Source organism: Nipponia nippon, unplaced genomic scaffold (assembly GCF_047370975.1).
Source record: "Nipponia nippon isolate SJK-2023a ecotype South Korea unplaced genomic scaffold, ASM4737097v1 scaffold_27, whole genome shotgun sequence".
Classification (NCBI taxonomy): domain Eukaryota; kingdom Metazoa; phylum Chordata; class Aves; order Pelecaniformes; family Threskiornithidae; genus Nipponia; species Nipponia nippon.
This window is the reverse complement of record NW_028262344.1, coordinates 2,090,228-2,113,794: the sequence shown is the minus strand read 5'-3', so window position 1 is coordinate 2,113,794 and position 23,567 is coordinate 2,090,228. Positions and strand designations below refer to the sequence as shown.

Here is a 23,567-nt window from a genome sequence, read left to right as displayed (position 1 = left end):
TAAATTTAAGGCACATTTTAAGTAGTTGCTGATCATTTCCCCTCCTTTGTAATTAGATGCAATTAGGAATTACCCTCCTTTGTAACGAGATGTAATTATGGTTTCTGTGACAGTATAACACCCAAGGCAATCTTCCTCTCACCCCTCTGTGTTTACAAGGGAAGTTTTTTCGGAGTATTCCAGCTAAGGGCTGTGGACCTTCTAGGGTCCTGCTGCAATTAGCTGTAAATGGCTGTGAATGAGACACACTGAGGAACGCGCATAATGACTAACATTCCAAAGGCTCATGAAATATTCAGCAACTCAGTATCGCTTCAGGTAGTTATATTAATCTAAGTGTGCATCTGTTTGTGTGCGTGCGCGCATACAAGTACACAAATAGGAATGATGTGGAAAAGAACTAACCTAAAAGCATGTTTTTAATAAATTATGCAACTACTTCTTTCCAAACTTCAACATGTCTTTGAGGAGACTGTGATGTAGGGTGTAGATTTCCACAGACATTTTTAATCTCAGAGTTTGATGCAGCCGACACCTGTTTTGCAATTAATGCAGGTAAAGCAAGATTGGGTCTGAGATAGCCTTTAAAGAACACAGTCATTCCCACGTGGCACTTCCATGCTTTAGGATACCCTCTTCAAGTATGTACTAGCAATTTTACGCCAAAGGAGAACAGTCAATTCCTACAAAATGTGTACAGAATGATACAAATGACAGGAATCGCATCTTTTTATACAAGAACCAGAATACACACACACAAAAAAAAATGCTCATCTAATCCTATCTTGTGTTGTCTTATTCTCTTCTTGTTTTTGTGGTATCTGAATACTTTTCATGTATTCAGAAGATGCTTTAATAAATGAGGTAACACAGCTATTAGGATCCATCATGGAAGGGTCGTTCTTTGTTTCATTCTCTGTTCTGTCTTAGGAAAAGGGACTAGAAAGAAAGAAGTTGAAAAACCAGTTGTGGGAAAGGTCCAAAGGAAGTAGTATACATGGAAGGTCTGCAGGACTCAAGCTGTAAGCGGGGGTGCTGCACAAAGCCTTGCTGAAATAGAGGTGATAATTTGAGAGTATGATACCTACTATATCAGAGTTTACAAGCTTTTGTACATGATTTATTTTAATCAATACATGATAGAGGTTGAACATGAATAGGAGAGGGATTTTTATATAATTGTGAATATAATTGCATGAATTTAGGATACTGATTTAGTCCAAAGTTCTTTTCTGAGTGAAATCTCTCCTAAAAGGCATTTCTTCTGTTCTTGTTTAGTCGCTGCTTCTTCTATAGAACAGCCTAGCATGATTAATCCAAACAAGAGGGATTAATTGGACAACCTTCTGTGTCCTGCAAGCAGCTCAGGGAATTGGCAAACTATTATCTGCTCAGATCCTCTATTTCATCACATGAATCACCCTGCCTTGAGCATCACTCTATATAAAGCAAAAATGGAGAGGCTGCAAAGTGTCTCTCCTTTTTATTTATTGTAAGCACGTCTCAAAATATGTATCCACTTTATTATTTTTCCCCTTCCAGTCCAATTAGTCCATGTTCTCACAGCTGATCTTTCTTTGTAATTCACTTATTTTTAATTGGTGTGGAGTTCTGAGCTGCACCAGTTTTGCAGAAATGAAATATCTGAAGAGCAGTTGAACTGTGTCTCTTTACGCCTCTATAATTTCTCTCACTTCAGAAGAAAACAGTGCTTACTGCCATGGATCAGTGGATGTGGAATGCCTTGAAATTGCTGGGACAAAACCAAATGCCGTTTCTTATCGATGCATTTAAGCCAAGGGGTTAAATTCTGATTTACATTATCATTATATTATTATTTAATTTGGAAAAATGCCAGTTCCAACATTGTGACTGTAAAGTTACCAAATTGTGCCTGTGTGGGCGAATATTTGTGTACAGTCACAGAAGGACAACAGCTTTCTAATATTAAAGCCATTTAATTTTTTTGTTTGTTGTTTATGAGGCCTTGGTACAGATTCAGTGGTCAAACTCTATTAATGACCACTGCTTGAAAGACCTCATATAGTATTTCAGCTTTTTACTCTGATATAACCAATATGTGAAGTTTACCCCTTTCGTCCCTTCAGTTCTGCTGTTACTAAAATTTACTGTCAGTTTTTGAGGTCTAGTCCAAAAAGGCTTGCTCTAATGTCCAGTGGAATTAGCTGGAACCATTCTGCTTACTTTAGTGGGCGTTACACCAGGTAGTTAACCACATTCCTCCCAGTCACCAGAAATCCCATTTAGCTTTCTGGATTTCTTTTCCTCAGTAGGTGAAGACACAGTGAATAGCATCATCTGCAAAGTGCATATTGTGTACATTAATCCAACTGCCAATGTTGCAAAAGGGTCAACTGCTTCGGAGAGAGCAAAGAATAAAGTAGTACACCATGGGCACAATTCTTCGGATTGCCAGCTCTATGCGATAGATCACAAGGGATTTTCTGTAACTAGCTTGAAAAAGATACTGAACAGGAGGCAGAGTCCATTACTGACAGAAGAAAAGGCCTGTCAGAAAACCCCAGGCAGCAAGGATGTAGCTAAGATCAGTACAAGAGAAAGTTTCTGCAATCCATCAAGAGAACTGTGTGCAGGTGACCCACGAATCACCTCACACCATTGTACTTTGCAGCAGGCAGTCCTTGTTGGAATTGCCCCTCTGGGCGATGAAAGCACTCTATGTGACACCTGCGAATTTGCCCTTTACTGCTGCAAACCCAAGCTGTTAAATATCACGCTCTTTTGGCTGTGATTTACTCTATTTATGGCCCTCCTTCCACCCAACCTTTCCTTATCGCAAGGGATCAATTCTGGACATACAACAAAAGGCAACAATGGTTTTAATAAAAAACAGAAGGACAGGAAAGATTGATTTCACCAATGAAGACAGGCTGTAGCAATGGAGAAAAAGAAAGCAGGCAAACAAGAAAGAATAATACCAATAAAAAAAGCACATTGGTGGCTATACCAACCCATAGGCACATTTATAGTAGATGAAACCAACTGTGCTTTCTTAATATCCCTTGTTTCTTCTGTATTAAACAACTCTTCTCATTTAAAGGTGGGTACCTAAAAACATTCCTGAGGTTCTTCCATTTGACAAGAAACTACTTTGAGGAAGAAGTATAGTCCTGTAAGACCTGTAAGTCTCGATGCAGAAAAGCTAATTTCTCTTGTGACCTTGTGAAAGTCCTATTAAACTTCTGTTATTCTGCTTTAGATATATAAATAAGGTCCACTCAGAACTCTGATGGTTTGTTTTTTTCAGACCACACACTAACAAAAAGCATTCAAGTACAGCATGTAAGTAGTCCAAAAAGGGAGTACTTTGCGTTAGAATTCATAAGATATCCGATAGTTTTCTTTGGCTTTTCATATACAATGTCATTTTCTTGTAAACAGAAATATGTTGAATAGTTTCAGGTATTCAATGTCCTCTCTGGACAATAGGTAACCAGAAAAGGAATTTTGTTCTGATGAAAATACTCTCCATGAAGTATTTTGCAACATCGGTGACAAGAGATGTATCATGTGTAATGAGAAGTGCTAAATATGAAAAAGAGCTGTTTATAACATGACTTTAAGCTGATCTGACAAACTTCACGTGGATTTTCATTTCAAAAAGTGGGAACATCACAAGGCTTAAGTTACCATAAACAAATTGACAAGAATTACCTGGGAAATGCAGTCTTACTTCAGTTGCTAGTTGCTCAGAAGGCCTGCAATAGCACGCAAGTGGGAATCAAGGTTGTTTTTATTTTCAGGTCTGTCAGGTAGCTCATCAGGATCACACTGTACTACCTCCAGTGCCAGCATTCAGCCTCCTTGCCATTTGTAATCATCTGCAAAGCCAAAACATGTTCTCAAGCCAAATAATTCTTTAATAGCTGGAGTCAGAGATGTCATCTCAATGTGCACATAACTATGTTTGGCTCTCTCAGAAACCAGTGCTAGAACACTGTAGAGAAGAGCGTCAGTCAGTCTTGGAATTTGCTACCACTCATGTGAAACAAATGCGTTGCTCTGCAACCTCAACAGCAATGTATTTTTCAAAATAGCCCATGGCAAAATTTTCAAGAAAAATTAAACCAACTACCATACAAAGCTGCCTTTGGCAGGAGGCTTTTGATTTCACGTGTTTGAAAGAGCATTATACTCCATGGAGGAGAAAGATGTAATACCTGCCAAAAAAAGCATCCTTGTTCCTTCCTCACAAATTCCACACATATGCACAAATTCATCAAAGGATGCATCTTAATAAAACAATTTCATCAGCTCTAAAGAGGCTGTGCTTGAATAAATAAAAATAGGTTTATTTGAATTTTCTTTGCACAGAAGCAGAAAGGTCTAAGCGTTTCAGCAGGAAAAATCTTAAACGCTTTTTATGCTGCATATATTCTCGCAGACTTGAATTCCTTCTGAAAAAGAGGGTGGAGTATAGATGACATTCATTTTTGTTGCAGAGGAAGTAAAGCTACGACCCTTAAAATGGTACATTAAAATGGTGTTTGCTCTCTTTAATGAAGATAGATTTCATCCAATTGGAGTGCAGGTTCTTAAAAGCAAGGATATAGGAAGTATATTTGCTCATAAAACACCAATATTACCAGTTTCAAGGTTCTGTAAAAATATTAATTAGCATCATTTAAAGGGCAAAAATAACCCTAGCATGAATTGGAAAGGAAAAATTTTAAAGAAGCTAAACTTACACCAAGATTTGGCTCATATTTTTCTATACAAAGCCACCAGTTTATCCTGAATGAAATGCCAACTTGGAAAATAATGTATTTTTTCAGTTTCATGACAAAATTGCATCCATTCTTTCAGTTACTGACTGACAACTTTTATACAAAAATGAACCTAATGTAAGGCACAATGGTTTATTTATTAGAGTGGTGTCTAGTACGGAAAATAGTGACACTATTTCTCCTGCCCATCTTTACGGTGAGGGTCAAGTCCTCCTCTTACTTGTGCCAGTAAAATCTACATTAGTTCCAGTGGTTTTCAAAAGAATATTCCAGATTCACATCACTGAGTTTAAAAGGGAGTGTGGCCTCTTCTCACTTGAATATACATCAGTCTGATTTGGAAATTAGTTTTCTATGAAATACAATACATTGCAATGTCTCATGTTGTACAATATAGAACACGAAGATGGGAAAGCAGTTTTAACAAGTGAAATTTAGAATTAATGTTATAATTGGGGAATATAAATAAAGTGTGATTCAGTCACTAGGGAACCATTATTTTGGTAGATACTGTATAACTATCTACATCTCTCTATTACCCAGTTAGAAGGTACAAACTCTGAAGGACTCAAAGCCTTTTTAGAAAACCAATTTGTGTAAAGCAAGGTAGAAAAGCTTAACCCCCCCCCCCTTGCTATTCAAAGCATGAATGCCCCCTCAACCTAGTATTTCTATTGAATTTATAGACTGTTCTTATGAATACATGTCGGTCACTCTGGCACGCTGCTAGGTTAAGGGTTGTCCCGTCTATTGATCTCAGCACAATACGGAGCAATCAGAGCCACTGAAATTTGATTTTTATGTGATGGATATGTGCTGAATCATAGCTTATTGTTACACCCGTGTGTTTCAGAAACATTTATAAAACAGAGGTGGGGGGAGGGGTAAATCAAATCACATTCAGCGCATGTACGGTAAATGTCTTTAGAAGACATTGAAGGGTCATCAAAAAAATCCCTTTATGGAGAAAGGAGCCCTAAAATAAAAATCAAAAACAGTGGGAGTAGCAGAAAGACAAAATCATGGAAATGAAAGCCTAATTTTTAATCAAAGTTTCTAAGAACACTCGTAGAGTTATAAATGTATATGCGAATGACATTATCTCAAGAAGACATAATCACCTGGTTTAGAGTTGCAGTTGTTTACATTGATGAATATGGCTTATTTTAACTCCCATTCTAGAGAGGGCTTGTGAGCTCAGCTCTCATTGCTGCATCAAAGAGCTGAAGGTGTTTGGCAATTTGCAAATTCAGGCCAAAGAGAATAATTGACGGTAACGCTTGATACAAAGAACTTTCTAGCTAAGACTGGGATAGCAACTTATGGAGTGAATGTCACTGCATAATGAGGAAGGCAAATCTCAACCCAAATGAGCACAATGAGGCTATTAAAACATTTCATATCTGTTCCTACCGTGATAAATGCTACATATATACCATAAATCATGGACATACTAGATTAGATACAATACAAAATACAGAGTTTTCATTGATATTGGGTCTACATAAAATCTATCCAAAGCCATCTGCACGAAGGTTTCAGAAGCTGAGTACGCATCACTGAAACAGGAGAGAACAGGTGACATCATCGCAGAGAGGAGGTGATGAATTTGTAAGGCACACTATATATTTCACAACATAGAGGAATTAGCAAGTGGCTAACTAGCTATACATATCGGTGTGTGTTTATCAGTACACATACAGACATGTACGTATATATCAGATATACACCTACATAGGAGAGGAGCATGTGATGGTTTGTCTATGGATATAGAGCTAGTTACAGCTGTCAATCAAATATAACTCCAACAAAACCAGATCACCGTAAAAAAAAAAAAGGAGTTAACAAATGCAGAATCTCACCAACACTGAATGAGTCTTGGTTTTATGCGACAACTAAGTTTTTCTTTTCCTTTAAGAATTTAAAAATTCACATAGTTTTTAAAACAAGTTCTCCATTTTTAAAACGTAAAAGCACAAATACTATCTGATTCTTCATTACTTACCCATTGCTTCTGTTTCTTTCCCGGAGCTGGGTTACAGTGTATAAATACTTCATGAGAACTTTATATAGTCTCAAATAAAGTGAAGCTTCAAAACAAAAAATATTAACTCTGGGATCCTCTGGTATAATAATTGGTTGCCTGTAAGTATAAAAGTTAGTTGAAAAGTACATAAATATATCATAAAATACAATTTAAGTTAAAATGAAAAATTTAGATTTTAAAAGTTGAAGGCAAGTACACTGAAAAAAGCAATAAGCTCAGCTGCATCTAAGAATAACAAAAATAATGTTGACTTTCCTTTGTGCCAGAAAGGCTGCCAAATGTGATCAGCTATAGCAGGATTTGAAAAACATTCTGGGTGACAGAAAAGATTAATATTATTGTTAATATTGTTGTCATTGTGATTATGTATTAGTGGAGGTATCACAATGACACTGTGTAAATTAAGTTGCATTAATTAGCTGCTATATTTCACCCTCAAGATGGCATCATTTCAGAAATTGCTAACAAGAAAACTAATTAACATCAACTTAGCTTAGACAATAGCTTCAGTGGTCCAGACATGCCCCCAACAGGGGCTAGATTTGGATCCTCCAAGTCATTTCACAAAGGTCACGTACTCACTCAGATCTTAATATTCAAGGGGTAAAGGAAGACACATCAAGGTCAGGCTGTCATCCAGATCTCCACCACTGTTACTTACCTCGGACTAAAAAACAGCCGTGAACTTCCAGCACAGTGAAAAGCGCCGTACATTTTGCACTCTGAAGAGCGCTGCTCTTGGCCAGGCTGCTCCTTGGATCAAGGAAAGTGAGAAAGTCAATCAGGGAAGCCACCAAAGCGAGCGGGGTGGGCTCAATCGCTGGGAAGGGAAGGGAAGGTAATTCAGAGGACTGCCATTTGGCCAGGAACACAGAGCCACGGTCTTCCAATAGCAACCCCTTTTAATTTTGATGATTAGCGTAATAACTCATTCCTCTAAGTCCATTATTAACTCTGAGGAAGACAAATAAAGCGTGCTATCAGCACACCGCCTTGACTTTGGCTGCGTTTCCACTGAGTGATAAAACGGCAGAATGGGCGACAGAAACGTGACAGACATCCCGAGCTCACCAGCAGGAATCCAAACCTGCAGCTCGTACTGGCGGCGTACCCAGGCGCTCTCCTGTATCCCTAATCCAAACCGCGCTCCAGGCAGCTCAGCTACGCTGGTTCCTGCTGCAAGGAGTAGCCAAAGTCTGCAAGCCAGCTGGAGTGCATCCTTTAGCTAACTCTCTGTACCTCTTCTATAGAAAAGTACTCCTTACTATTTCTTGAGAGTATTTACTATACGTTTTTGTGAGATTACAACCCCAACACAAACACATCAGTCTATTTCATTTCTTGGAGTGAAATAATGAACACAGCTCTATTTAGCTGCAAAAATAGCTTAGAATTAAAAGAGGTGGGTGTTGACGTTTTTGTCTCTTACAAAATGATTATGAAATTAAGCCTTTTATTTCATAACACACAGAACATACCTTGGAAGGTGAATGTGAATATGACTCGGATTAAAGACAGACTCTCTATGGATTGACTATGAAACTGCTAAAAGTAACATGAAGCAGACTGCTGTGGAGATCAACCCTCTCCTGTTCACTGCAGGGAGGGAGCAGCCTGAGGGGAAATCCACGCCCAGAGAATTGTTCTAAGCCAACCTTAAACTACTGCATTCTGATACGAAGAACGATGTACCTCAGAATAAATCATTGCGTTCCTCCCTCTCTTATCCCCCAAAGACAAAACCATTGCCTCATTGTACTCCTGGGGCCTGGCTGGTGAACTTTGAACCTGCTGTTGCTGTCTGAGGCCTGTTCTTCCCAGTCAGCAGAGCCTGAGCAGCACTGAGAATGGCCGAACTCTGGAGCACCCAACTAATTCAGAGGGGAAAAAAAACAATAAAAGAGGGATTTCTGCCCTAGAGGGCTCCCTGGGAACTCCCCTTGCTTGGGGGAGGTGAACACAGCTCAGGACAGGGACTCTGGGCTTGCCTGGGCAGCTGAAGGATGAGGTGGCCATGGTGGAAGCTTCTGGAACCAAGGGTGTGAAGACAACTTCAGGTGAGGCCAGCCCCGCCCACCCCGAAGGGAGGAAGGGCTCTGCCTCCATTGGCTGGGGCAAGGCAGGGCTCTGCCTCCATTGGCTGGGGCAAGGCAGGGCTCCGCCCCATTGGCTGGGGCAGGGTGGGGAGGCAGGCTCCAAGTTTAGCTCGAGGGGCTCACAGCAGCCTCCACCTTCCACTTCCAGCCCTCGACTTCAACGCTTCCATGGCAACAACTTCATCCCTAACGCACGCCACGGTCTGTTTAACCACCCTCACGTTTAACGCACTGGTCCCTTTGAAAGCCCACCCTTCACTTTTAAAAACAGGCTGAAGGTTTTATAGTGACCGTTGTATTTTCCAGCCATGCTTCGTGCGAGACGTTAATACGCTGCCCGGCACCAGAGATGGCACCGCATAGAGCGCGCGCTCATTCCCGTACTTTGTTCTCATGAGATTAGATAATTGATTGTGCTCGTCAGAGGGAGGGAGTCAGAGCCCATCAAGACAATTGCTCGAGTTTAAAAGGGCTTTGTAGAAAGAAATCCCATGTATTGATTTCTTCAGCAAAACAGGGCTTTCAGCATTGAGAGCTGCAGATTTCCTGAACAATTTTCAAAAGGGACAAGAGAAGAGACAAACTTTGAAGGCATTTGCGGAAAGGCTGCTATTCCAGTAGCCCAAGTCTTCAGTCAGTTTTGCAAAATTTGCTTTTGAGTTTATTCTTTTGAAGAAGGAAGAAACGCTCCTCTCCTCCTTGTGGAAATAGCAGTTATTAAATAGTTTATAAATTTATTAATAAACCACTAGTGAAAATAAAAACGGGAAATATTTGTTATTTTGTTGCCTTCTAGAAAACAAAAGCAGAAAAAATTACTTATTCTTGCCTGTTTATCTGGCGAATATGTAGGACTAGACTCCAAGGAAATATGTCAGCATTACTAAAAATGACGCGATCTTCATTCTTTGGACCAGCCCCTTTGCAAAACACTGAATTTCACTTCAGGTTGCTAGACAGGATTATATACATTCTTATATTTTATTTTCAGTCTTGTGTGCATTCTCTTACTTGAGAGCAGACAAGCTGATCTCTAGCATGCCGCGTGCATCAGGAGAGAACATAGGTGTTCTGCACTCATTGGAAACAACTGGAAACACATAATTCAATTGTCTCTAGTATAACTGTTTTCCTTTAAAAATTAAGTTGGCTGGAGTAAGTGAATGTAAATTATTTAATTCCTAATTTAATCTGTTGTCTTAAATTCAGTGTTCTCTTCCCCCCCCCAACACCTCCTTAAACAAAAAGCACACAACGACAACAAAAAACCAAGTAGGTATCAGGACTGTTAATAATTGATGAAGCATTTGTAAACCCTTAGCAAATGAACAGTCAAGTGACACATGAATAAAATATTTGAAAAAAAGTCTCTGTTTGACAGCTAACAGCATTCTGAAGCGAAGCGTAAAATATACAGGTATTATTTTAAATCTGCACGTGTGCAATGTGAAAAAATAAGGTTGGGGAAAGCACTGGACCTCTGCTTTGTTTGTATGCGTTGCGTAGGGAGGGTTGCGTGGAAGGGGACTTCACGAGTTACTCACTCAAACATCCTTTCCACGGGTTTCAGCACAGTTGGTATCGCATCCCTTCAGTAACAGCCCCCTGGCATGAAGTTTCTGCACTGCTCTCTTTCTTAATAGTTGCTGCATGATTAATACATTCCCTAACACTGATGTTATACTGATACCAAGGCTCTTTTACTGCCGTTATTTACTACTCACGATAATATTACGATGCTAGTACTATTTAATTATTATTTCACCACAATACTTTTGCATTGCCATACACACGCAAATCTCTACGTCTGCTTCCTCCTGCCATGCCACCGTAAGTGTAAAGGACACAATGAAAATAATGCATGCATGAAATACAGAATGCAGTGACTAATAAAAAGGTCTGGAATTGGCATGACCCAGATTTCACTTAAGTGTTATCCTACAAAATACCAACCTTGCTCTTGTGTAGAGAGAGGACCTTCCTCGTTCTTTCCATCAAAAAAATGGGACATTTCACTGCATCGGATTCTAAACAAAAAGATAAGAGGACGCATCAGCTCTCAAACAAGATTTCATCATACCGTCAACGAGAGAAGATTTAATTAATTTGTCTTACCTCTCAGCTCATGCTAGACAAACATAAGAGGGATTTTAGTGAAGACTATTAAATGTGGAATTTTAAAAAGAAATTACTGCATAATGTCAACCATGCTAGTTGCGAGTCAATCAAAAATCCAACTTCTAAACTCCTCCATTCCTGAGTTCAGAGAAACGATGGATGTTGAAATGCACGTTTAAGGCAGAAAACCAGTGGCTTTAAAACGGGAAGGCACATCACACAGGAATTATGATGCTACATTACTAAAAATAAAGGCATCTTTTGGCTGACTTTTTAAAAATGGATAATAATGATATTTAGATGTAGCCTGCAGAGAATGAAAAAAAAGCATTCTGAGATCCACACACACATTTCTGTTGGGAACCTCTGCAGCCTTGCAGCACATGATTATCACTACTGTTTCCTCTAAAAGGTCATCAGAAGCTCACAAGGTGGCGAGTCCATTACACACCAGTTACACTCCTTCCTTTTTGCATTTCCATTTGCAAGTTATAGATTTCCTATACATTTCAATTACAGTCCTCCCCCCACCTCAGTTAAATACGTTGCTGGGGTAACAAAGGTTTAACAGAGCAACAGCAGAAATAATTACTACTTTGATAACTGGTGTCTTTCAGTGGGGGAACTGGATTTGATTTTGCTAGAGCAGGCTTTGCAAAGGAAAGGGAGACGTGGGGAAGGAAAGGGGAAGAACTGACGGAGCTCTCATGCGGTTTTGATCACAAGTCAGAAACCGTGTTCAGCTGTCAAAGGTACTGTTAGGGAAAGTTCCCACAAAGGAATAAAAGGATGGAAAAAGAAAAGAGTCTCCCTTGCTCAGGAATGTTTGTACATTTTAAACGGCAGTTTGAAATGTTATGCAGAAAACGCTCGACTGAATCTTGCATTATTATTTTTTTACTTCAGTTCTAATACAAAAAGGCTGGTGAGGAGAACGTCCCGATGATCCTGTCATCACAGTCACTGGATCACAAACTTAAAGACTTCTCATTCTAATAAAGAACAGCTAGAGAGAGAGGATAATGAATATATAACACTCAGTTCTGCTTTTTAAAGCACTTAAATACATTTTTCATGTAGAATCCATTGTTTAATATCAAGTTGGGGGAAGGGTTTATGCACCATTAAACGAGCAGATCCTGACATTTTTTTTAACCAGGTAGACTGAAGCCGCATTCCCAGTTCTGATAAACGAACTGATTTAAGTAGACAGTTAGTAGCAGGTCCATGTTAATATGAAGTAACTGAAGTTCCACAAACTAATTGTAAGCAAACTTTTTTCCTCACTTTATTGTAGTTACAGATCTTGCCAACCTTTGTTATATTGCATAGCATCTCACAACACATAAACAGAATGAGAGGCAGTGTTAATATGTAGTATTATGCTATTTTTCTAGTTGTACAATGGCAGCACAAGGAGATGATTTTCTATGATAAATCCTAGATGCTATTGTGACACAAATGAATGCTATAATAAACCCAAGGAACTTCTTTACAAAAGGATCATATTATGGGTTAAACGAATACATCGCAGGAGCATAATTTCTTAAAGAAACTTTTAAAAACTTCATGGTTAGTTTTTCAAACTGATTAGGAATTTCAGGATTTTAGCCGGCGTGCATAGCACCGAGCCTTTCAACACCCGGTTGACGTGGGACTGCTCACAGGACCTCTGCCGGAAGGTGAATTTCCCTCAGCGTGTACTTTATCACCCAAAGCACACTGCACCCTCTCTGCTCTTGATCTCATTTTTTTTGTTCCCCCTTCACAGGTATCGAATGCCACTGGGTTTTGGATCAGCATTTTAGTTCAGATAAGGAATGTGCTTTTGAAGTAAATTGCCTGATCATCCCTATTTCCTATGCTTTGGTTGACACCGGCCGTGGGCTCGGACTGTCTAAACTAGATTGGTTACAAAAGCCTTCCTCTCGCATCTGGGAAGACCGGAGATAAGACGCAGTTTAGAGATTTAGAAAGGCTAGAGTAGACCATTATGATCTAGACAGCCTGACTTCTATAAAACAGGCCAGAGGATGTCGCGAGACGGTTTCCTCGTAAACCAGATAACTTTTTGATGAACTGCCTCCGAGAGAGACATACCCTTTCTATTTAAAGAATGCAGGTACCAATTAACCACACCATCTCTACATAAATTATTCAAGTCCCTCATTACCCTCACTGTTTAAGAAGGAAAAAAACAAACAAACAAACAAACAAACAAAAAGCCCCATTGATCCCACAGGTTATTTCTGCAGGACTGGAAGGAAGGGCAGTTCCCCTGTCCCGGTACCTTGGCCCCACATGCAAAGTTTGCTGCCATTTCCAGCTGGGCACATCCAGTGTGGTCCCACCGATGTCCCTGAAGTTCACTGCGTTTACCCTCCGTGTAACTGAGCAAACTACAGCCCCAAACCTGATTTTGTCTCCAGCTCCACTGAAAGTGCGATTCCCTCTCCAGGCAGTTTCCTAATGAACATTTACTAATACAATATTTTACAGTTAGCAGTTGTCCCGTTACATATTCAGAAAAACATAGTAAGCAGGTGTAAATCTCTGGTTTCATCTCCATCAATATTTCTGTCCCCATCTGTCTCTTTAATTGCTATTGACTGCAGAAGGTATTTTTTCATTGAGGCATGAGGTAAAGTGATATTGATTACAGTAAATGAACTTTTCTGTCGTCTGAGTCAATCGGGAAGGCGCAGAGAGGAAACTGCAAGAATGTTTACCTTGCACATGAGTAAAATTCATCTTTGGAAATTCTCTGCTTGACTAAAGGACTGTGTGAAGTAAACCCACGTTTCTACTGTTTAATGCAAAAAAGTCACGCTGCTGTGTCTTTGGACAGAATGAAAACCAGCTTCATTTGCTCGTAGTATTGAAACACAGGAGAAGGAAATTAGAACAAAGACAGATTTAACTTTTAATCCCTCATGTAAGGAGCTTTTGCCATGTAATTTTTTTATCACAACTGCGTATTTCATTCTGGGGAAATAACGGTAAGAAAACAAAGAAATCCCTATCAGCAACATACTTGATTTTATACATCTGTTGGGATCTAGTGCCACATCCAACTTTGTTTGTGATTGAAGAAGGGCAAGGATGCGGGCACCTGCCACAATTCATCGGTGTGCTTGAAACATTCGGGATGCAGGGAGTGTTGCTTCCCATCTCAGCGCACTGAAGATGTATGGCCACATCACTCCCCTCACCGCTGCACATAAGCCTTCTTAATTTAAGCTTTTTGTAAACTAAAAAACAGCATTCCTTGGATCAAAAGTAATATGACATAGTAACTTATTTAACAGCACCATCTAAACATCCTAGGTGAGGGCTTTGTGCTGCTGCGTACTGTACAAACTCATAACAAAAGCTTACAGCCAGACAGATCGCAGAAAGAGAAGAGTCTTCTCCCTTTTTCACATTAGGTAAATAGGAAAAATGACATAATTCAGCGTGCATGAAATTATGTACTTTGTCCCAATTCTGCACCTAAATCTGTGTGCGTAGCTGTCAGTCTGTGTCCAGAGTTGGCCATGCCCTCACCAGTTCTGTGGCTACGCCAGAGGTTTCTGGGGACATGCAGTCTGTCTTACCTTCCAAGGCTTAATTCAGGAAAGGCAGTGACGTTCGCTCTTTACACATTTAATTAAGTCTCATCTTTCTAGAGTTGCGCCAATACACTCGATAAACACTCCTCACAGTTTCACCTTAATCCCTATGTAGCTATTTGCTAAAACTGTGACTTAAGTCATGGTTTTCAGTGCCCTCTACTTTATTTTTCCCAGAGACTGTTTTTAATAGCACCTGTTTGCTCACTGATTAATCATTGCATTTCATTGCAGAATCCATAGTGTAGACGTAGGATCGGGAAACACCCATCTTCATTACAAAATGTACTTGCTATGCTAATTTACTGTAAAACAATAATTCAGGCAATGAGATTACTCCATATTATTCATCAAATCCTTATAATCCTATTACATTGTTATACAGCACATGCTGACATATGCCAAGACAGTAATAACTGACACACTGGGCATTTCATTTATATTCTAAGTTCTTCAGTTCAGGCAGTATCTCTTTTGTGTATCTCCCACAGTGCCCTAATAGATAAAAATATAACAATCATCGACACAAATAACTATCAGTCAAGTCCTGAATAATCCTTTTCAGGTAAACTAAGTACTAATCGGAACAGCTGCCCTCAAGTTTTTCCAGAGCTCTCCTTCAAAACCATAATGCACAAAGTTCTGGAAGAAGGACTTACTTGAATCACTTCTCAATTTGCTAAGGAATACTTAATTAGCATATAAATATAATATTAGGAGAGCAGATCTATTTGTTATCATTCTTTTCAGTTCAATTTTAATTTTTACAGGCACGAGACGGGCAGTAGAACCAGAGAGCCTAAGAAGCCGTCCAGTTCTCTCTACCTGGTAACATAAATAAGGACAGCTAAAGTCATATACATATTCTAATTCTTATAAAGTGCACGTGGCTAATACGCTTCTAAAAAGTAATCAGTAATTCTTACGGCTTTCCAGCTTCCCCTCCCATCTGCCCTTCTGTTGACATTGGACTGGGACATGCTTTTTTTTCCACGTTAGCGGAAGTCTTCAAACCTCTTAACTGCTCATTCCCTCAAATTTGTGGGGGGGTAAAACCAGGGAGAAAAAAGGGGCGACCCCCCCTTATATTACAAGTGATGATAGCTGGTGGGCATCAGTATCCCGAGCTTCACATTTACATTGCCAAGAAGCAGACTGCTTCCTTTCCCTAATAAATTACAGTCCACCTTTATCAGGCTCCTCTATTTACATTCAATAACATATTCTCCTTCCAGAGGCTCTGTGGAGACTTTCTTTTTTTTTATGGAAACATCAATAGTCTCCACCTCTCTCTGGACTCATTTAGTCTGTTTACAAAACACTATCAAATGTCGGTATCTCATCTGTGATTCATTTCCTGACATTTAATTATTGTTCCCTAAATCACTTATCTGAAGAAAAGAAAAAGTGTAACAAGATTTTTAAAATATTGGTGACATTATAATTATTTTCCACTTAATATTATGAAACTCCTTGGTGCTGTTAAAGAAAACCTGAACAGAAAACACTACAAATAGGTCCCTTAAATGTTTGCTGCAGGTCGAAGAACGGAGTAAGATTTATAAGGAGGCTTAGAAGTGTATTTCTATGGAACGTACTAATCATACAATTATATTTTATAATGTCTTTCACCCAAGTGGATCTTACTGCACTGTGAAGACGATGCCTTGAATTCACCAGTCTCTTTGCTCCTTATGTACTTTTTATACTATTGCAGAATGAATAGCACGTGAGTGACAAAGACACTTGCAGATAAATATAAGCCCTTAAAAAAACGGGCAAAGCCTGTTTCCTTTATTGCTTTCCTAAACTGGAAAATGCGGAATTCTATTGTGGTCTTCACTGCATGCTTATTTTGCGTGGGGAAAGAGAGTGAATCATCAGTTTGGGCATAAACGATGGACTCGTAATTCCGAGCTGTGATACCGGTGGAGAGCAGTACACTTTCCTTGCTGATGACATTATAAAATTATTCTGGAGGAAGGGAGTAGAATGACATCCTGATTTGGAAACAGGGGAAATTAAAGGATCTCTGACAAGCAGCAACTGTTACTGTCGATACCGCTAATTCACGTGAAAACTGTGATGGAACGAGGGGAAAATAAGTCAGTCTGAGCGAAACTCATTTTTTCATAACGGCTCAGAAATTCACACCGGGTATAAATAATAATAAGACTTAATATTTAGCACTTATAGATTAATCTAGAAGCGTATTGTTACTTTTCTCAGTTTTCTGTACTAACGTCTAAGTGCTTCTGGTTTTCTTGTAAACACACAGATTAGAAAAATTATGCAAGTCTGAAAGTGTTGTGCTGATTCAGCAGGAATTATATTTTTGCACCTTAGAAACTGGGTAATATGGAACAATAAGGAAAGAGCTACCCAATTTTTACTTTTAATCTTGATAGGCTAGAGGACGTCCAAAGTTGAAAAGTTTACCTGCCTAGCTACAGCCTCAGGATGTCGCCTTACTGACAAAGCCAAAAGAACCATCAGAGTAAGGGATACGGCTACATGAAGATACCATGCGTGAGTTGCCTTTTTGGAAACCAAAGCCCAGGATAAAGTATTGGATATTTTCTTCTTTTCTGTCCTTTCTGCATTCATCAAGGGCTGCAGACTGAGTACAAAGAACTAGACTTTAGGGCATAATTATACAAAGAAAATCAAACATTAGGAAAAGTAGTTTGTAGGGGGTTTTTTATTTGACTATCATTAAGTGAAGTGAGAGTGAAAGATGTAAATAATTTGACTAATTTATAGTCACTATGAAAATCCAGTGCTGGAAGGAAAATTCCTTTGAGAGCGTGTTTCAGTATGATGTCAAATAATGTTTTGAGTCCAATATTAGGGTTTTCAATTATTCCTAGAAGGGCCGAGAGACAAGCTAGCTTGTAAACATGCAAACCACACCATCCCATCAATATAACAACGAACGTCTGTAGGGATTAAGTCTGTCCTCACCTAGCATAAGTTGAATACTCCAGCCACATGCAAACTTCGATCACTCCTCAAAGTTTTTCCTTCAAAATATTTCACTTATAATGATATTTGCTCTTCTGTGATCCCTTTCATCCAAGCTCTTAAAGTGCTTTGCAGGCATTAATTAATTAAGCCTCAAACTGCACCTGGGAATCAGGAAAGCCTTTATAATCATTTCATGGAGCAGTTCAATGGTTTGTACAAAGTCACACAAAATCATTCCAACCACAGCTCCATGGTCATTAACACTGAATGTACGCTCTGGTCAGACGAACCCAGTGGTATTATTTTTATTTGGATCAGTTGTGACTGATCTTCAAAACACCAGAGTACATAACACAGAGCTTATGCCAGCTCTATACTTTTTAGGACAGCTTTATGCCATTTGCAAGATGACTGACTGTACTTGCTCCAGCGTAAAGCACCTTGGGAGCAGAGGGAAGTGCCTTCTCTCGTGTAGCAGAAGGTTCATAACCAATGTGCACAGCAAATAAAGGCTCTCGTTTCATTTTCCTCTGCTGAGCTTTACAAAGCGAGCCATGTAATGCCTGGGCTGGATCCACAGCCCCTAAAGTCCATGGAAACATTGATTTTAAAAAGATACGGTGCACAGACATCCTAGATTCACATATGGGCCCCACACAGAACTTGCTAGAAAAAAGGGTGACTGGAGCTTACATCCCTATTCTTTTATCACACAACGTATGGATTACATAGAGAAAAAGTGCAGAGCAGAGTTATACATCTTGCTTCAAATTTTAAACATGAAATTAATTTTTTTCCAAGTCTCACACTATTTCTAGAAAAGCGTAACTTGAAAACAGGAGTGACAGCATCATTCTGACATGGTATAAACCTAAAGCAAATCATTTGGCTTCATCGCCTTCACAAGCGACAGTTAAACAGAGGTGCCTAACTTGATATAACCTGAGCTACGTTTAAGCACTGGTGAGAGCACTCAAACTGCAAGTGACAGTACAAACTGTGTTAATTCAAATTACCAAGCTTGTCTCAGGTTCAGTATTCAGTTATTTGAGTGAATATACAGACAAGCTGTAAAAACAAGCCAGGTCGGATTGGTTACGAAAAATACATTAAACCTCTACAGAATCAATTGATCTCTCCCTTCTCCTTTCCTAGGTTTTATACGGACATATCTGTTAATGTGGATACCACCTTTTGCTAAAAACCTGACCCGCAATAAAATATATAAGCAAATTAAGTTGGAACATGAGTTTAGCAAGCCTTGCGCTACTAGAATTTTCAATATCTTAGCACAGATCAGATTTTTCCCCTGCAAGTCACTAAGTCTTTTATCCAAAACTTTGCAACGTGACTCCAAATATACTAACAATTTCCAAGTGATTTGCTGCAATTAGTGCAACATGGTGAACATGCAAATCTCTGGCTTTCAAAGGTTTACTTTTTGCTTTAATCACCAGCACTAAAAGGACCTAGTGTTTCCTTTTCATCTGCCAGCAAATTAATTATAAAAGCTATATGGTAATATTAATATTGTCTCACTGTAGATCAATGGTTTTATTACCTTTGATTCGAATAATACGCACTTGATGACAAAACCCGTATATATATATATATATATATCTCCAAAAATTTCACAGTGGTAACTTCAGGTAAAGATTTAAATAGAAACGTTTTACCTTTAAATCTGTTGACTCAGTTTAAAGTTCAAAAATATAATCAACTTCGGTTCACTGTTAGGAAAATAAAAGTATCCTAAATATACATTTGTGGGTTTTTCCCCTCACTTTCAGCACCAAAGGAGGGTAAAAGCTTCAGTAGTCCAGATATGCCCCCAACAGGGGCTAGATTTGGATCCTCCAAGTCATTTCACAAAGGTCACATACTCACTCAGATCTTAATATTCAAGGGGTAAAGGAAGACGCATCAAGGTCAGGCTGTCATCCAGATCTCCACCACTGTTACTTACCTCGGACTAAAAAACAGCCGTGAACTTCCAGCACAGTGAAAAGCGCCGTACATTTTGCACTCTGAAGAGCGCTGCTCTTGGCCAGGCTGCTCCTTGGATCAAGGAAAGTGAGAAAGTCAATCAGGGAAGCCACCAAAGCGAGCGGGGTGGGCTCAATCGCTGGGAAGGGAAGAGAAGGGAAGGGAATTCAGAGGACTGCCATTTGGCCAGGAACACAGAGCCACGGTCTTCCAATAGCAACCCCTTTTAATTTTGATGATTAGCGTAATAACTCATTCCTCTAAGTCCATTATTAACTCTGAGGAAGACAAATAAAGCGTGCTATCAGCACACCGCCTTGACTTTGGCTGCGTTTCCACTGAGTGATAAAACGGCAGAATGGGCGACAGAAACGTGACAGACATCCCGAGCTCACCAGCAGGAATCCAAACCTGCAGCTCATACTGGCGGCGTACCCAGGCGCTCTCCTTATCCCTAATCCAAACCGCGCTCCAGGCAGCTCAGCTACGCTGGTTCCTACTGCAAGGAGTAGCCAAAGTCTGCAAGCCAGCTGGAGTGCATCCTTTAGCTAACTCTCTGTACCTCTTCTATAGAAAAGTACTTCCTTGCCATTTGCTTGGATTATTTTGTGAGACATGTGCAAGTGCTGTTACCTTTAGAACGAGGCCCCTTTTATCTTTTGTGCTTTTCTGATTCAGGTCCTTTATCGACGTATTTTGGTTGCTACCTTCCTCTCTCTTATTTCTACCTGTGTTATCTTTCTCCTCTCTCTTCTGCGAGTTTCATCCGCTCTTTAACTCAGCAATGACCCGGCACAGAGAGAGCTGTTGCTTCTTCCTTGTTTCCACTGGTTCAAACGGCAGGCAGGCTCCACCGTGACTTATCAGATTCCCGTGATAAGACAACCCAAACGCATCTGAAATGTATGTTTCTGAGCACAGAGCAGAAGTCAGAAACATCTGTCTCTTCACACCTTTGGCAAGCATATTGCTTCCTCGTGACTCAACTCTGTAGTGATAACATGGGAGTGATCTTCCTTCTGTTCTACCTCAAGTGAATTATTTATCACAAGCAATAGTAACGGGGCCATTCTAGTATGTCTATATGCACACACACACACACCCCCATCTAGTGTGAGTCCTCCTATCCCATGAGTCTTCTTTTTCACACCTTGACTTTAATTCTGCTGTATCCCACTGTTCACACATTATCTCTGAATATATACTCATTTCAAAAAGCATCTGTTGTTCTTTGAGCTTAATTCTTTTTCCTGGGAGGGTGGGAGGGGTGGGGGTCGTATCAGACTAGAAGAGGAATAACGAAATCTTTTATTGTTACCTTCTTCTAATGCAACTTTAATGAGCTTTTTTTGCACAACAGCGTACTAACAAAGCTGGGCTGCAGACTGCGCAGCTCCTGATCTCACTGCGGGAGCTTCTTCCTTTGATGTGACTGTTAGAAACACCTTGAGTTGGTGGTGACAATTTTAATGTTAAAGCTCCGTCGTGCTCTGTTTGTACATGTCTGATGAAAGTTAGTCATCTCGCAGCGATAAAGGCAAACCACTATATTTAGGGCACTCTAATTACTCATCTGTATGTCGGATATGGCCTTGTAAACTAAGCCCCCCTCCCCTTCTTTTTTTAATTATTCTTTTCTTCTTAACAAGATGGAGGTTAAATTGAATGCTCCAGATCAAGGCAGAGAAAATTACTGTTTTAGTCTACCTTGAGCCACGGCTTTACTAAAACATGATTATGGGAGTGTTTTATCTGCTGCAGTGAGGGAAATCAACTGAGGAGTAAATTGTAATTTGCTTACAGAAGCATAAGTCCATTTCAGGGCTTTTGGATCACTTTCCTAATCTTCATTTCTTAAATCACAAACAGAAAGCATGATAATATTATGAACATTAATAAAAACTACCTCCTTTCAGATTGTTTATGCTACCCGCTCCTCTGAATATCACCTGTGCGAACTCAGATTTCCATGCTACGCTGCCATCTTCTCACTCCATGCAGATTTTCACCCAGTAACTGTGGCCTCATGTGAATACTGTGTTAGGCACTGTACAAACATCAGGTGAAAAAATTATCCTTGAGCTGTAGAGCTGGCACTCTAAACGTGGGATGAAAGACCCCAGCCAGATGCAGCACGTAGTTGAGGGTAACCAAAGATCAGAATCAGAGCGCTGTGTTTATAAGCAATAGTCTTAACATACAGGTAATCTAAATTGCACTGAAAGTATTTTGAAGGTATTACAAGAGAGGGAATGCTTATGTGGGATGCGAAGGTGAGAATGGGATCTGAAAGTATATTGGCTTTGCAGACTTTTAGAGAGAGGTCTCTTCATACAGAAGTGGGAGGGGAGGGGAAAAAAGAGAAGGTATTCCTAAGAAAAGGTGGCCATGTTACGGCATGAATTTGGAAAATAAAGGATAATAAATGATATGCATTACACGTATTTGCTAATGGCCCAACAAATTATACACATTCATTTGATTCCAGTCTCGTTTCTAGTTTTCACTCATAACAATACTGATGTGAGTCTTGCTTTGCTAGGTCTTCCCATATCCTCTTGTCTTTCCACCTCACTTGAAAAAAAAAAAAAAAAACCAACACAAAAAAACCCAAACCTTTTGTTTCCTTTGATTTTTTTCTGTTAATGAATTTGCAATATCTAAGATTTGCTAGGATTGTAAGTAATCTCTGATAGTTCATCTAGTCCATTAATCTCAGTCATGGCTGGACTGGTTTTACTCTCCCAGCAGTATTCTGGTACAAAGCCCTTCCTTAAAGCTAATCAAGAACTTGAGGTAGGAGAGCATGGTTCTTTAAATCTCTGCATGGTATCCCACTTCTCTCCCTTCACTCCTGACTTGGATCAGTTCAAGGTAAGTACAACTACTTCAGCTACAAAAGGAGGGTTATTTACTGCTCCAAACATCATTAAAGTGTGCCCGAACACCATGGTAATGAATATAATAGAAACGAGAAAATATTGTTCTTATTATATTCCCTCAGCTATTAAGCATGCTATTCTTTTTCAACATCTGCACCCCAGAATAAAAAAAAGTTTTGGATCTCATAAGTACTGTATGCTTTTGCTATTACACAGAGTATAAGCCTTGACAATCTGTTTTCTGGATCATAATTTTACCATGTATTTAAAACTTAAGAGGTACCAGAAATGCTTTAGAAATCAACTCAAAAGAATCCTTGAGAGTCTGAATTATGTATACACGGCACGTGTCTGCTTGGACAAACATTTGCCAGAAAATAGAAGCTAAAGATGCGCTGAAAGGCTTTCCTTTTTTTTTTTTTAACCAACCTGAATACAGAGCTTTTTTCTTTTGCAAGAAATGACTGCACTGAACAGAAGAAGGCAGGAAGACTTCCCTTTAACTTCAGCCTCGATGAAAGTGGAGTCACCAGCTGTTGTTGGAGAACTGTAAATCACCCACGGAACTCAGCTGTTTTAGTTCAAAGGCTCAGATAACTTCAATAATTATCTTCCCTGAGACATGCGAGTTCCGATTTTGTTATAAGCAATGTTTTAACGTACTTTGGAAAGACTCTGATTCTGTTATAATAGTCTACCCTGTGAGTCTCTGTTGCATAGGCTATTGTACAAATGCTACACAACATGGATATTTTGGCTGCCATTCCCCAGGGGGCTGTTATGCCAAGCTTCATTTTCCACTTGTTATTCCAGCTATAGGTCTATTCCATACCGCTAATGGGTTTAGACTAGATGGAAATGTCTAATAATGGCCACACCCTTGATTTTGAGAAGAAAAGGGAACGGGAAGCAGGGAATGTGCCATGACCTCAGTAAATACAGGACTGAGGAAGGCAAATGTGGGTTCTTTCCCAGCCCACTGCTCTTCCGAGTTCATTCCTGACCTGACCCGTCACCCCCTCTCACACAGAAAACAGCAATCCAGCACGCATCATTTGCCCCTGTGAACTCTCGTTGCTCCCTTACTTTTT

The 23,567-nt window shown here is 39.6% G+C and overlaps 1 long non-coding RNA gene across 1 annotated transcript in view; it reads right to left on the bottom strand.

Moving 5' to 3' along the window:
* The window catches only part of LOC148055027 (uncharacterized), a 59,540-nt gene extending 48,623 nt beyond the window's left edge, over positions 1–10,917 (bottom strand). The window contains exons 1-4 of the long non-coding RNA XR_015705952.1: positions 10,866–10,917; positions 7,478–7,569; positions 6,775–6,912; positions 3,697–3,863 (exon numbers count right to left, since the gene is read on the bottom strand). This is a non-coding gene — a long non-coding RNA (uncharacterized LOC148055027). The remainder of the gene's footprint in view (positions 1–3,696; positions 3,864–6,774; positions 6,913–7,477; positions 7,570–10,865) is intronic.
* Positions 10,918–23,567: the final 12,650 nt, after the last annotated feature.